Source organism: Apium graveolens, chromosome 2 (genome assembly GCF_009905375.1).
Source record: "Apium graveolens cultivar Ventura chromosome 2, ASM990537v1, whole genome shotgun sequence".
Lineage (NCBI taxonomy): Eukaryota > Viridiplantae > Streptophyta > Magnoliopsida > Apiales > Apiaceae > Apium > Apium graveolens.
In genome coordinates, this window is record NC_133648.1 from 289,670,208 (window position 1) to 289,686,949 (window position 16,742).

The 16,742-nt window shown below is 40.8% G+C and overlaps 1 non-coding gene across 1 annotated transcript; it reads left to right on the forward strand.

The window, feature by feature from the left end:
- Window positions 1-511: 511 nt before the first annotated feature.
- Window positions 512-618, forward strand: LOC141709909 (small nucleolar RNA R71). Its single transcript, XR_012570463.1, has one exon. It is a non-coding gene; the product is annotated as a small nucleolar RNA R71 (small nucleolar RNA).
- Window positions 619-16,742: the final 16,124 nt, after the last annotated feature.

Here is a 16,742-nt window from a genome sequence, read left to right on the forward strand (position 1 = left end):
TCCAGGTGTATTGAACTGTTTACTCACACCTTGCTGATATGGTGACTGAATAGCAATCTGATTATTACCCCAGCTGAAATTTGGATGATTTCTGTTGTTAGGATGATAAGTAGCTGGCACAGGCAGCTGTTGTCGCTGATAATTGTTCACATACTGAACAGATTCATTGACAAGAGAACACTGATCCGTAGCATGAGAACCTGCACAAAGCTCACAGACCATAGCTATTTGATTGACTCCATAGGTAGCTAGAGAATCGACCTTCATAGACAGCGCCTGGAGCTGCGCTGCAATAGCGGTGGCTGCATCGAGTTCCAAAATACCTGCTACCTTCCCAGGCATCATCCTCTGAGTTGGGTTTTGATGCTCATTTGCAGCCATTGTCTCAATAAGATTATAAGCCTCAGTATAGCTTTTGGCCCACAAGGCGCCTCCAGCTGCTGCATCGAGCATGGGCCGAGATTGGGCCCCCAAACCATTATAGAAACCAGTGATCACCATCCAATCGGGCATTCCATGATGTGGACACTTTCTCAACATTTCCTTGTAGCGTTCCCAAGCTTCGCACATAGATTATGTAGGTTGCTGCGCAAACTGAGTAAGAGCACTCCTCATAGCAGCAGTCTTTGCCATTGGATAAAACTTCACAAGAAACTTTTGTGCAATGTAATAACCCCAAATTTTGGAATTTTTGAAACCCTTATGAATAGTGCTTTTTGCTGATTATGCTGAATAAGAAAACTTTTCATGCCACACTATGTAGGGGTTCTTTTATTGTTATTCTGAGACCGTATTAGTACTCTATATGTTAAATAAGTGTATGTAAAGATCGTCAGAATCCAAATCCGAACACTTTGATTTTTCCCGAAAATCCACCAGATACCGAAAGAATTGAGTATAAGGTAACAAGATAAAAAGGATTTAAATTCAAGGATTATAAGAGAGGATCATAAAAGGAATATAATGTATTGAGAAAGGTTAAGGAAACCCAAGTAATAAGATCCCGGGTATGATCCCTCAAACGATAAATGAAAACGAAAGTTAAGCGAACCGTATAACAGATCAGCGGTCATTAGCCATATAATTAGAAGCTAATCAAAGAGGTTAGTGAGAATGATGTCATCAAACCAATAAGAGGAGGACAAGTGGGGGAGGATGACATAACAAGAGGACATAAGCATTACAAAGAAAGGTGTGTTGTTGGTTGATTAAGAACCACACAAAAGTTACCATGGTAAAAAGTAATAAATCAAAACAAAAACACCAAAAACAACCAACCAACCAACCATTCATTTCACCAAAAACACAACTTGACTTCTTTTTCTCCATTGAAGCTCTCGGCCTCTTTCTTAAGAAAAGGGAAGTCCAAGCTCCTCCACTTGCTAATTTACAAGGTAATTATCCTAGCTTCTCCTAGTTAAGTTACATACTTCCTAGGAATCTTAGCTTCAAAATCCTTTCCTAGCATTTCTTATAAATCATTCAAGAAGATGGTGAATAGTACTTTCTTGAAATTAATTTTTGTGTTCTTGATTTCTTTGAAAGATCAAGCTTGTAGGAGGTTAGATTAAGGCTTCCATGGGCATTCCAAGGATCTTTCATGGATTAAAAGCTTCAAGGAAGGTATAACTCTTTATGATCTTAGTCTTAAGTTTTGTTGTTTAGATTTCCTAATGTTTAGATGATGGGTTAGTGTAATGGGTGTGTAATCATGTTTAGAGCTTGTTATGAGTAGTTTAGTTGATGAGAGGCATGATTATTGTGTGTTTAGAGATTGGTTGGTTTTGTGATATTTTTGGAGTTGGAAATCTTGGTTATTAGTTAATGAACTTAAGTAAACTCTTAGTTCATGATTGAGAAATAAGTATGAATTGGTAATATTGAGTTGTTGGGGCTGTTGTAGTATGGTATGGATAGATTTTGGTTGTATGAATGAATTGTGGTTGATTGGTGGTTGGTTTGGAGTAGAATAAAAATTGGTAATCGCGTAAACATAGCCGTCGTAATGTCCGATTTACTTTAGGCTGTTTTTGCTCTTAACATCAGGACCCGAGAACTCCCTGTTAGGTTTTGACCATTGCCATGATTAGATAGTTAATGTTACGAGCTTCGTTTTGATATGTGGTTCGTTTGAATCCGATGTACGGTTTAGGGGAAACTACCGTTTTAAGTAACGGCGTTTCGCGAACGAACCATTACCCCTCGCCTTACTTTGAAACCTTGGTTAAGGACTTTAAATGACTAATTGGGATATGAAACAATTATGTAAAGTGTATTAGGCAGTTGGTAAGGCACTCGCGAAAGAATTGCCTTAAAACTCTTAATGATTAATTTATTAAAAATGGTGGAATCGAGGGTACTCGAGCGACTTAAGTGAATCGTTAAGCGCGAAAGCGAACGTTAGGACTCTAAATGGTTAAAGTCTAGTTTCTTAAGCGACCGGGGTTTAATTCCGACTTATGTTGTTATTCATAGGTTATCGGACCCACTCTAAGCTTAAGTCTATCCAGGAGCACTCAGGCAAGTTTTCTACCCGTTATATTGTTGTTGTGATGTATATATGTATATGCATTATCTTGTGATAAGTGCATAATTGTTATTAGCAAATCTTGCGATATATTGGAGCATGTTGATATGGTATATATGCATGCCTGTTTCATAATCTTGATATCTAATTGTTGATTCAATTGCTTATAAACTGCATAATACCTATGCTAGAGATAAGCAGTAGTTGCGTATACCCTTAGTATAGGGGACCCAAAGGTAAACATTTTCTCAACCGGGAGTCGATGTTCCTGAGTATAATATATATATATATTTATATATATATATATGAATAGTTTTTAAAACTATTATTCGAATAAGGTTTATTCGATAACTTTATTTTACTTAATGAATATTATTTTGAATATTCATTCGAGGGCTTATGACTCCGTTTATTTTATTATTGAATATTATTTTGAATATTCATTCGAGGGCTTATGACTCCGTTTATTTTATTAATGAATATTATTTTGAATATTCATTCGAGGACTTATGACTCCGATTATTTACTAAATAATATTCTTTATTTTATTAAAGAATAATGTGTCGATAATCAAACTTACTTTTGATTATTCAAATAAAGATATTACTTTCGTATAAGTATATCTTTGGTTATTTAATATTCATTTCAAGTATAAGTTTTACAACTTCTACTTCAATTATTTTTATAAAGATTATTCTTTATGGGAATATTATTTAAATAATAATATTCAGATATTTTCAAATATATTGGGACTGATTTATTTTATTAAATCAGCATCACTCCAAACATTCTTAAAAATGTTTTCGAGTCTTCAAAATGATTTTAAAGGTTAGGGCGGATCCCAAACTCATTTTTATATTTAAGATCCTCCTTTCAAAGGGGATTTAAATACTCGCTCAAAACCTGAGGAATCCGACTCTGTGGTGTGTTTCATATTCGCAACAAGGTTGCTATTTTGATAAAAGAGTTTTTGATTACTTACCCAACACTCGGGAAGTAAAATTCTTGGAACAAGTTAATCCATTAACAGGCATCGCCTGGGAAATATCGGTGAGTTTTCCTTTCCAACTAGATACGACTTCTTGGTGGAGCCGTATCAACAAGTTTCTACTTGGGGAAAGGGGGGACGAGCTTTACGTTTCAGAGTCATGGATTTCATCTGAACTAGGAGTGGCGTAAGTGGTCGAGTAGCGGCGGCCCAGCCTTATTATATTGGCCCAAATGGCCCGGAAGTTCCGCTAAGATGGTCCATTCCTTAGGAGTCCAATGTTCGGTTGACAAGTAAATCCGACAGGTTCTCCTCTACATGTAGAAAATGGTGGGGTTGCACTACTACGACTGATCATCGTAAGTGGACTTCCTGGCGCGGAAAACTCCCGTAATGAGTTCATCATCCAATTGGATATTTCTGCAACACTACCCAGAGCACTTCGATAGAAAGGCTACGGTTGGGCGATTGTTGAGTGTTGGTAGGGTCAAGTTTTCAAAATGATGTTTGCATCAAATGAAGTATCTCGTAACTTCATTTTATTTTCATGATATTTTAAAGATTGATTCTATACAAGTTTTGTCTTGTAGCTTAATCTATGGGATGAACTATTTATACATTGAACGGTGGTAGTTCAAGTAGTATTCGGAAAAGATATAAGTATATTGGAGTATCTTGTAACTTCATCTTTTAAACTTATATCTAGTAAATGATTATATTGTGCATGTCAAAGATTTTCAGAAAAACGTTGAGACAAGGTTAGATATATGAGATCACCTTACAACGATATTTTTATACAGTTATAGACTGGAACTCTGTGGATTTTATACATGTCAGAGGATTTCAAATATTGTGAAAAGTATATATATATATGTATATATATATACTGAATATTTTGCGACTTGGTCGCGTTAAGATATCAGCTTGGTTCATTTCTTCTTGACCAAGACTTTCATGAGTACTATGAGAATGCTCATATATTGTTAATCATTATACATATTATTTTGGTGGGCTTGTTGCTCACCCTTGCTTTCTTCTTTCATCACACAATAACAGATAGAAAAGATGAACAAGACCAAGCTTCCAATTCACAAGCGGTTATATAACGTTCTGCAGTTTTCTGGAAGCGTTGATGCCGCCGTAGGTGAGGTAGGAGCTACCAATAGGCTAGGTTTTCAACTATTGATGAACCAGACTTATGTATAATATGAATTGTAATAATGGCAAGGAATATGTAAATTATTCAAAAACCCTTTTTAAGGTGTAACGGTTTATAATTGTGGAATAAAATGACTTGTGTTATTTTTGGTATTCATCTCTGAGACTATAACTTGTGGTGTGTGTGTGTGTATATTGTGGGGTCACAGTACTCAGTAGTTGGTTGACTGTTAAGATTAAGTATTGATAAGGGAAATGGAACTCGTGACAACCCGAATCCCCGACCCCGGATTTGGGGGTGTTACATGCAAGATCTTGCCAAGTAGTGATGAACCCAGCTGGTTCAGAATGTAACCAGTCCTTAGCTTTGTCCCTCAGTGAGAATGGGAAAAGCCTCAGCTTGATAGCCTCATCAGTCATGCCATTATATTTGAAAGTACTGCGGATCTCGAAAAAATTCCTTATGTGCATGTTGGGGTCTTCAGTCGCAGCACCTCCGAAAGAGACAGAATTCTGCACCATCTGAATAGTGCCCGGCTTGATTTCAAAGTTATTGGCCTCAATAGCCGGGTGCATGATGCTAGACTGAATATCATCAATTTTAGGCCGAGAAAAATCCATAAGAGCTGGATCTGCCAGAACTAAATGATCACCCATGGTTACCGGCTCTTTCTGCTCACTTCCTGAATCCGAATCTTCAAAATCTATCTTCTCCGGAATATCAAGAACTTCGTCTATCTCCTCAGCTGTATCTAAAGTCCTCTTGCGAATACGAGAACGAGTATGCATAAACGCTCGCTAAAGTACCTGAAACACAACCAGAAACAATAACTAACAAATACGTCTTAATCACTGAGTCCTAACGACCAATGATGGTAAGTACATAAACGAAACAAATACGCCGAGTCCCCGGCAGCGGCGCCAAAAACTTGTTAGGGCGAAAACACGCGCTAATAACACACGAAAGTATACGCATTCGCAAGTAATATAGAATACTTTCTAGTTCGTTCCCACAGAGACTCAGACTAATTATGTTCAATTAAACTCACTCACCAATGTATGATTATTTCTCAATGTTAAGACAATAACACTTAGATTTTGATTAACTAATTATTAACTACAATTAACTACTAAAATTAACCACTTAATTAACACTTCGAATTAACAATATTAAAACACTCATGAGATCACAACTTCATTACTACTTCCTTCAATAGTCATTGTTATTACCCTTAGCATGCAACAGTGATGATATTAATCGAATAACACGAAACTGATAAAAGCCAACTTTCATTGTACTAATACCATTCTACCAAATATCCACAATTAAGATAGAAGTTGAATATGCATCAATTATGTTGAGTCCCTATATGTCTACAGAAATTGACAACATAATGATTTAAGCACAAGTTATTCCTTTTGATTACACAGGGCGAATAAAATGGTTAGAGTTACCCACTAATCATGCAACAGCATACATGAACCTATGCTAGCATGGCAAATTCTAAATCTCGAGATCCACCGTCGCTTCACAAGAGATTAACACCCTATCTTATATATTCGCGACACACATAAGACGAATACGCACAACCAGTACTAGATATCATACAATCATCACACACTAAGGTATTAAACAACTAACTAAAGAATTCCATAGTAAATCCGTTACGACCCCATGATCACGATTAGCCCATAATAGCACTTATCATCATCTTGGGTTCATATGAAAACATGATAAATAAACACAAGAGAATAATAACTAAACTAATTATATTAAACCAGAGTACGTCACAAGAGTAAATAGGTTCAAAGCAAGAAAACTAGCATCCAACGTTACAATAAAATAAAGAATGACAAGAAAATATGCTTCATGTTCGTTGCGGTGTGCTAAAATGGTCTTCATCCTTATCTCCTTCTCTCCTTGCTTAATACAATGATTCCACCCTGTAAAAACATCTCGGAATCTACTTATATAGAAGTCCCATAAAACTCAGATTACACAGAAATTGGAAGCCAAACAAAAATAGAAGTCTAAAATAAATATTCTTTTTTCCCGACCCTGCGCGGCCGCTCAGCATAGCTGAGCGGGCGCTCAGCTTCCTACGCGGCCGCTCAGCGGGCACTCAGACCCCTACTGGATTTTTTCTGAGTTTGCTCCATTTCTTCGCTGTAATCTGCTCCTCTCTTCCCTCTCGCAATGCTAGACACATGCTAAGGCTTATTCTTGATGATTACTCCCCCGAAATGTAACTAATACCCTGAAATGCACAAAAACTAGAATAACGCATCAAATACACAAAATACTTGATTTCAAGACACCAATTTAAGCTATTTTAAGACGTTCTAAGTGGTAAAAAATGCCACTTATCAGGTATAAGTAAACAGTTTAATCCACCTGAATTCCAGCAACCACAGCAGTATGTTCAAAGGCAATCATATCCTCAACAGGGAGGTGTTGCTCTACCTTCTAGTGCTGATTTTGAGGAACTCAAGCTGTTGTGCAAAAGTCAGGCTGTTTCTATCAAGACCTTGGAAAATCAAATCGGTCAAATAGCCAATATAGTGCTCAATCGTCAACCTGGCACACTTCCTAGTGATACTGAAGTGCCAGAAAGGAAGGAAGCTAAAGAGCAAGTCAAGGCTATTACCTTAAGGTCTGGAAAAGTTGCTAATGCTGAAAAAGCAAAAGACGGAGAAGCTGAAGTTGGTAATGAAGAAGAGAAGCAAAAGGAGAAAGCGGCGGAACCAAGGAAGACTACTGTTGAACACACTCTGCCTGAGGGTAATACAGGGGAGAAACAGCTCTATCCTCCATCACCTTTCCCTAAGAGATTGCAACAACAAAAACTGGATAAGGAGTTCAGGAAGTTTCTGGAGGTGTTCAAGAAACTTCACATCAACATACCTTTCGCTGAGGCTTTGGAACAAATGGCTAGTTATGCAAAATTCATGAAGAGTATTCTTTCAAGGAAGGTGAAACTGGATGACCTTGAGACCGTTGCTCTAAAGGAAGAGTGTAGTGTTGTACTACAACAGAAATGACCTCCAAAGCTTAAAGATCCAGGTAGCTTCACCATTCCTTGCACTATTGGCAAGTTGTCTTTTGATAAAATCCTGTGCGATTTGGGAGCAAGCATCAATCTGATGCCGTTGTCTATCTTCAAAAAGTTAAATTTGCCTGATCCAAAGCCCACCTACATGTCTCTACAATTGGCTGATCGTTCTATTACATATCCAAGAGGCATAGTGGAGGATGTGTTAGTAAAGGTGGATAAGCTCTTCTTCCCTGCAGACTTTGTCATTTTGGATTTTGAGGAAGATAAGAAGATCCCCATAATCTTGGGAAGACCTTTCTTGACTACAGGACGCACCTTGATAGATGTGCAGAAAGGTGAACTTACTATGAGGGTGCAGGATCAGGATGTGACATTCAATGTATTCAAATCGATGAAATTCCCTACAGAAGACGAGGAGTGCTTAAAGGTGGATTTGATTGATTCTGCGGTAACTTCAGAACTTGATCATATGCTAATGTCTGATGCATTAGAGAAAGCCTTAGTAGGGGAGTTTGACAGTGATGATGAGGATGGCAATGAGCAACTACAATATCTAAATGCTTCTCCTTGGAAGCGAAAGCTAGACATGCCATTTGAATCTCTTGGTACTTCTGATCTCAAGAATGCTGAAGGAAAGCTCAAACCATCTATTGAGGAAGCACCTACTTTGGAGCTTAAACCATTGCCTGAACACTTGAGGTATGCATTTCTAGGTAAAGCATCTACTTTACCTGTTATTATTACATCTGACCTTTCAGGTAGTGAGGAGAAAAAGCTCTTGAGGATTTTGAGAGAATTCAAATCAGCTATTGGATGGACTATAGCAGATATCAAAGGGATCAGCCCTTCGTGCTGCATGCATAAATTTCTACTAGAAGAAGGTAGTAAGCCAACTGTTGAGCAACAACGATGAATTAATCCTATCATGAAAGAAGTGGTGAAGAAAGAAATTCTGAAGTGGTTGGATGCATGAATCATATATCCTATTTCTGACAGTTCTTGGGTGAGCCCCATGCAATGTGTACCGAAGAAAGGAGGTATAACTATGGTAGCAAATGTGAAGAACGAGCTCATCCCCACTCGAATAGTCATAGGATGGAGGGTATGCATGGATTACAGAAAGTTGAATAAGGCCACGAGAAAGGATCACTTTTCTCTTCCATGTATTCATCAGATGCTTGACAGGTTGGCCGGTCATGAGTATTATTATCTTCTGGATGGCTATTCGGGGTATAATCAGATTTGCATTGCACCAGAGGATCAAGAAAAGACTACCTTCACTTGTCTATTTGGCATGTTTACTTTTCGCAGAGTTTTCTTTGGCTTATGTGGCGCTCCTGCCACTTTTCAGAGATGTATGATGGCTATATTTGATGGGGATAAATAAATTATGATTGTATAATTAAATACTGCATTAATTGTACAAGCTGTGGGCTACTATACCCAATAAGAAGATGTATGACATTCAGACCAAAAAGGTTAACACATTGATCCGGCCTGATGGACCAGATCGGGCCCGATGGAACAAAGAAGGCTCAAAAACCCTGAATATTAATTAATTTCGTAATTAATTAATAAGGGAAAATCAGCTATTGAAAAGAGTCCCAATGAGGACATAAATCCTTGCAGATTAGCCTCTAAAGGATCTAGAAGGATAAGGAATCAGTTTCCTACTATCTAGGACTCCAAAGTCCATTCTAATTCAGAGACTTGACCACCAAGTCTCCTATGCCCAGTCCAATTCAAGGACTCCCAACATCTATATAAGGGGTCTCACCCCACAGATCAGAACTACATTTTTTGGCTTGATTCTCTAATTCACAGAGATACGTAGGCATCTCGTAAAGGCAGATCGAGCCACGAAACACGAGAGCAGCCATTAAAGGCCTTGAGCTCCCGAATCTTAGTAATAAATACAGCAAATAATAACCTTAGTTTTTTATCCATAACAATATTCTCTGTATGATTGGAAATAATGTCGAAGTGTTCATGGACGACTTCTCCGTCTTTGGACATTCGTATGATGAATGTTTGAATAATCTTCGTGCGGTACTCAAAAGGTGTGTAGAAACTAATTTGGTGCTCAATTGGGAAAAATGTCACTTTATGGTGCGTGAAGGCATTATTCTTGGGCATAAGGTCTGTAGCAAGGGTCTTGAGGTGGACAAAGCCAAGGTGGAAGTCATTGAAAATCTTCCACCCCTATTTCTTTGAAAGGGATCCGTAGTTTTCTTGGTCATGCGGGTTTTTATCGGTGTTTCATTAAGGACTTCTCGAAGATATCTAAGCCGTTGTGCAACTTGCTCGAAAAGGATGTGCCTTTCAAATTTGATGATGAATGCTTGGCGGCATTCGAGACTCTCAAGAAGAGTTTGATAACTGCACCAGTTATTACGGAACCTGATTGGACAGAGCCTTTTGAGATGATGTGTGATGAGTTTGATAAAGGCCTTGAGCTCCCGAATCTTAGTAATAAATACAGCAAATAATAACCTTAGTTTTTTATCCATAACATTTGGCGCCGTCTGTGGGAAACGCAACAACAACCATGGCGAGAACACGGAGAACAATTGGAGCTCTAGAGGAAGGAACACCATCAGAGACAACCCAGGTGATTTCATCAACCGTGGAGGTTCCTCCCCATTCAACTTATGCATCTACTCAGGGGGAAGCCCAGACAGGGGCAACTCAACCTCAGCCACAAGGGACAACTCCCCCGACTATTCAAGGTACGAATCCTCAAGTTCAACAAGTACATATACCTGTGAATTCTCGACCCGTCGGGTATGAATATTCAACTGTTGTTACTACTAACCCCCCTTATGGGATGCCCCTTCGCCCTGAGGTTGGAGGAAGCGGATATGCTGGGCGAGGCGAAGCACGAGGGCAGTCACCCCCTATATATGAGGTTTGGGTCCTATTCTTGAGGATCGGGAATTTTCTGGTCCTTATACTGAGAGAGACTCCGAATCTTCGGATGATGAAGTGGCCCCGAGAAGGAGGCGTCCTGGAAAAGAGCCAATGGCCGATGGAAGGCAACGCCCCCAAAGCACCCCAGGGGCGAATCCCCAAGAAGTGCAGGAAAGGATCAGGGCTCATGAGGCTGAAATCCAAAGGCTGAGGCGTGATTTGGAGGCTCACCAGGCCACCAGACCCCAGATACCTCCTAGGGGGAGAAATCCTCCTCCTGTCATAGACCTGGATGGTCTGGTAAGAAGGGCTGTTGTCCCAAGAACTGATCCAAGAAATCTCCTTCCCCTTGGAGATCCTGATGATCCAACTCCACCCTTCACTGAAGAGATAATGAATGCCCATATCTCAAGGAAATTCAAGATGCCCACTATCAAAGCCTATGATGGCACGGGAGACCCCGCTAATCAAGTTAGGACATTCTCTAATGCACTGCTGCTGCAACCCGTGAATGATGCTATAAAGTGTCGGGCCTTCCCTCAAACCCTGTCGGGTATGGCTCAAAGATGGTACAGTCGCCTGCCCCCAAATTCTATTGGATCGTTCAGAGAATTAAGTCAGGCTTTTATTAAGCAATTCATCAGTGGAAGAGTCCATGAGAAAAGTTCAGCATCTCTTATGAGTCTTGTGCAGGGAGCTAAGGAATCCTTGAGAGATTACCTGAATCGTTTTACAAAGGAGGCTTTAAAAGTCCCAGACCTTGATGATAAGGTAGCCATGATAGCACTGCAACAAGGAACTAGGGATGAGTTTTTCAAGATGTCTTTGGCCAAACGACCCCCTGAGAGCATGTTGCAGCTCCAAGAGAGGGCAGGGAAGTATATCAAGGTTGAAGAAAGTATGAGGAAGACCGTAGTAAGTAATGAGCCCACTGGAGGCAAGAAGCGAAAAGCTGATTTAGAATATATTGCAAAGGACAAATATCCTAGAACCGAACAAAACCCTGATTCAACCCCCAAGAAGGGAGGACCTGGGCAAAAGTTCACTGAATAAGCTAAGCTGAATGCTCCCAGAAGTCAGATTTTGATGGAGATTGAGAAAGACAGAGATATTCGCTGGCCTAAGCCCTTGAAGGCTGATCCCGCCAAGCTAGATAAGGGCAAGTATTGCAGGTTTCACAAAGATGTTAGCCATGACACCAATGAGTGTAGGCAAGTGAAAGATGAAATTGAGTTTTTGATTCGAAAAGGAAGATTGAACAAGTATACTGGAGATGGAGGGGACAGAAATAATAATGGAAGGAAGAACTTTGAAGATCGTAGGAGGGACCAAGACGATCAGGGGCGGAATCCCCAACCTAGAGGGCCGGTTATAAATGCAATTTTTGGAGGACCGCGACGCCCTCGAGGGCCAGTGATAAACACGATCTTTGGAGGTCCAACTGCTGCTGGATTGTCCAAAAATTCCAGAAAGGCATATACTAGGGAGGTTATGCATATTGTTGGAGAAGCCCCGAAGAGGGCCAGGACAGAAGTAACATTGGCTTTTGATGATTCTGACCTAGAGGGTGTGAAGTTTCCCCATGATGACCCGCTGGTCATAACACCGATAATAGGAAATAGCCCGATTAAGAGGGTCCTTGTGGATAATGGTGCTTCTGTGGATATCTTGCTCCACGACACCTTTCTAAGAATGGGGTATAACGACTCCCAGTTGACACCAACCGACATGCCGATATATGGATTTGCTGGAGTAGAATGTCCTGTGGAAGAGATAATCAAATTGCCAACCACCATAGGTACGGAACCAAGGCAAGCAACGCAGATGCTGGATTTTATGGTGGTAAAGGCTAGTTCAACTTATAATGCTATCATGGGGAGAACAGGGATACATGCCTTCATGGCAGTCCCCTCTTCCTACCATTTAGTCATGAAGTTTCCCACCCAAAACAGGATTGGAGAAGAGAGAGGAGATCAAAAAATGGCTAGAAGCTGTTATGTGGCCTCTTTGAGGGCAGATGGAGTCGGGGGGCAGGTTCTTCCTATTGAAGATATGGATGTTCGAGAAAATGATGAGAATAGAGGAAGGCCAGCAGAAGAATTGGTTTCGGTTCCTTTAGACCCCGAGAATCCTGAGAGGATGACTTTCATTGGAGCCACATTAGAGGAGCCTCTTAGAGGGAAGTTAGTGAAATTTTTGCAAGAAAATAGTGATGTGTTTGCATGGTCAGCAGCAGATATGCCAGGCATAGACCCGGATTTAATTACTCACAAGCTAAACGTGGATCCAAGCCGGAAGACAGTGAAACAAAAGAAAAGAAATTTTGCCCCGGAAAGACAAGAGGCTATAAAACAGGAAGTAGAAAAGCTCTTAGAGGCTGGTTTCATTGAGGAGATTCAATTTCCGGAGTGGTTAGCAAACCCTGTAATGGTGAAGAAGGCTAATGGAAAGTGGAGGATGTGTATAGACTTCACTGATCTGAATGATGCTTGCCCCAAAGACTGTTTCCCGCTGCCTAGAATTGATACTTTAATTGATGCCACTGCTGGACATGAGATGCTGAGTTTTATGGATGGATTTAGCGGATACAATCAGATCAAAATGCATAAGGATGACATTCCAAAGGTATCATTTATCACTGACTTTGGTGTTTATTGTTATCTTGTTATGGCGTTTGGTCTCAAGAATGCAGGAGCCACCTATCAGAGGTTGGTGAATAAAATTTTTAAGGATCTTATTGGGAAGACTATGGAAGTCTATGTTGATGACATGCTAGTCAAGAGTCTAGTAAAGACTGATCATATAACCCATTTGAGGGAAGCTTTTGATATCCTAAGGTACCACTAGATGATGTTGAATCCAACGAAGTGTGCTTTCGGAGTAGGATCTGGAAAATTCTTGGGATTGATGGTCTCAAAGAGGGGAATTGAGGCCAACCCCGATAAAATAAAGGCAATCCTGGATATGGAACCACCAAAAACTGTCAAGGATGTTCAGAAGCTCACAGGAAGGGTTGCGGCGCTAGGACGATTCATCTCCAAGTCAGGAGACAAGTGCTTGTCATTCTTTAAGTCATTAAAAAACATTAAAGACTTTGTATGGAGTGAGGAAAATCAGAAGGCATTTGAAGAGTTAAAGAAGTATATGGGCCAGGCCCCGTTGTTGGCCAAGCCAGTTCTGAGTGAAGTTTTATTCTTGTACTTGGTTGTTTCAGAGAGCGCCTTGAGCGCGGTGTTGGTTAAGGAGGAACTGAAAGTCCAGAAACCCGTATACTATGTCAGCAAAATCTTGCATGGTGCAGAGTTGAATTATTCAACTATTGAGAAATTCGCTTTAGCCTTGGTAATGGCTTTAAGAAAGCTGCGTCCTTATTTTCAAGCTCACCAGATTGAAGTGCTAACAAATCAGCCACTGAGAAACATCATTCACAGTCCCAAGGCAAGTGGGAGACTGATTAAGTGGGCAATAGAGTTGGGAGAGTTCGATCTCAAGTATGAGCCACGTACGGCCGTAAAAGCCCAGGAACTAGCTGACTTCGTGGTGGAATATACCATACCCAACCAAGAAGTCAGGGGGCAGGAAGATACCATACCTCAAGACAAGGGAGTCGACAATGGGGACAAGGAGAAAGAATATTGGGTTCTCTATTTTGATGGAGCATCAAAAACAAATTCCAGTGGAGCAGGGTTGGTTTTGCAAAGCCCTGATGGATTCTTAATTGAGTATGCTATGAAGCTAGACTTCCCAACCACAAACAATGAGGCAGAGTATGAAGCCCTGATTGCTGGCCTTGGTCTAGCTGGGACACTTAGAGTCAAAAACTTAAAAGTCCGTGGAGACTCGAAGCTGATCATATCCCATGTAAAGGGAGAATTTGAGGCAAGGGATGATACGATGGCTAAGTATGTTCGCCTAGTAAGGGCTGTGATGACCCAATTTAATGAATGCCATGTTGAACACATTCCAAGGGAAGAAAATGCTAAAGCAGATGCGCTATCAAAGTTTGCTTCATCTGTGATTGAAGAAAGTTCAGGAAGTGTGTACTTCCGTGTTTTGAAGACACGAAGCATAGATGTTAAGCTTGTGGCTCCCATAGGCTTGGGGACGTCATGGATTGATCCCATCAAGGCTCACATTCAGACCGGTTGGTTGCCAAGTGATGCAACTGAGGCACGAAAGTTAACTATTTGAGCACTAAGGTACTCCTTGATAGATGGAATTCTGTATAAGAGATCTTTCGTGGTTCCTTACTTGAGGTGTCTCAGGCCCGACGAGGCACGCTTGGCTCTTGAGGAAGTGCATGAAGGTATTTGTGGGCAACACTTGGGGGGCAGGGCCTTGGCTCATAAGATAACCCGTTTAGGATTCTATTGGCCAGAAATGATGGCTGATGCCAAAAAATATGTGAAGAAGTGTGATCGCTGTCAGAAGCATGCACCAGTTGTTAGACAACCCCCCGAGATGCTGACCTCTATCAACTCGCATATTCCCTTTTCCATGTGGGGGATGGATATTCTAGGGCCTTTTCCTATGGCCATGACACAAAGGAAATTTCTGATTGTAGCCATTGATTATTTCACCAAGTGGATCGAAGCCAAACCCTTGGCCAAAACCACAACTAAGCAGGTTGCACAATTCCTGTGGGAAAACATTATGTGCCGATATGGAATTCCCCGTATCCTCGTCACTGACAATGGAGCACAATTTAACAATGAGGAATTCAAGAAGTATTGTGAAGAAAATGAAATTGAGTTACGATTCACCTCTGTGGCTCACCCGCAAGCCAATGGGCAAGCAGAGGTAGCAAATCGGATAATCCTGGATGGACTAAAGAAGAGGATCGAGAAGTCAAGGAGTAATTGGGTGGATGAGATACTTCCCATATTATGGGCCTATAGGACTACCTGTAGAGTCACGACAGGAGCAACTCCTTTCATGTTGGCATATGAGGCAGAAGCAGTAGTTCCCGTGGAGATATCACATTCCTCTCCAAGGATTCAGGCTTTCAATGCTGTAGAAAATGAGGAAGGGCAGAGGTTAGCCCTGGATCTAATTGATGAAGTGCGAGATGAGGCACATGCAAAGATAGTAGAATATCAGAAAAAGGCTTCATTCTATTACAATCTAAGGGTTAAAGAGAGATTTTTCAAACAAGGAGATCTAGTCTTGAGAAAAATAGAGGCTTCTGGTGTCAGACAGAAAGGAAAGCTTGCCCCGAATTGGGAAGGGCCGTACAGAGTCAAGAGCGTTCAGGGTAGAGGAACCTACAAGCTGGAAACTATGGAAGGTTTTGAAGTCCCGAGGACCTGGCACGCACAAAACCTGAAGGTTTACTACGTGTAAGATAGGTGAAGTACGATTCTCACTTGTCATCGTGACAAGTAGGTTTAAAAGCACCTTGAAGCTTTGCTTGCGTAGGATTTTATATTCCAGTAGAATTTACATTGTCTAGTTATTATTGATTAGGGTCGAACCCATACTATGTAAGGTTTTGGAAAACCAGACTTCATATTAAAGAGTTTGAAATTATTTCTATCTAAGGATGTTTAAAGTTCAAATGCGTATTAAGATTGTAAAGTTAAAACAGAAAGAGGCAAGAAAAGTAACATATAAAATATAACCCCGAAGGGTAACAAGTTTAGACATGAATAAAGTTCAAAAAGAAGATATACAAAAAGTTAGGCCTTGGAAGGCTGAGATTCCTCAGAACCACTATCCGAAGTCTCCTCGGAAGTCTCAGTCGTTTCTTCGGACGTCTCGGTTGTCCCCTCCGAAGTCCCTGTAGAAGTTCCCTCTGCAGGAGATGCTGGCTGTTGAGGCGTTGCTTTTGGAGGCTCTTCCACCCTGGCCTTCTTAGCGACAGGCTCAAACTCCTCTTCGGAAGAATCTTCCTCCTCTCCGTCCTTGATCATAACAGCAAGCTTCTCAGTAACCCCTCCAAGCTCTGGAACCCGCACAGGGCAAGGAAAGGGAGACTGCTCAAGGACCTCGGGAAACTCATCCTGGATGGCCTCCACAGCAGCATCCCAACCCTCTTTATAGCTAACTGGGTGAAGAAGGGCATCGTGCTCCACCATCAAGTCCTTGAATTCTTGGGTGTCCA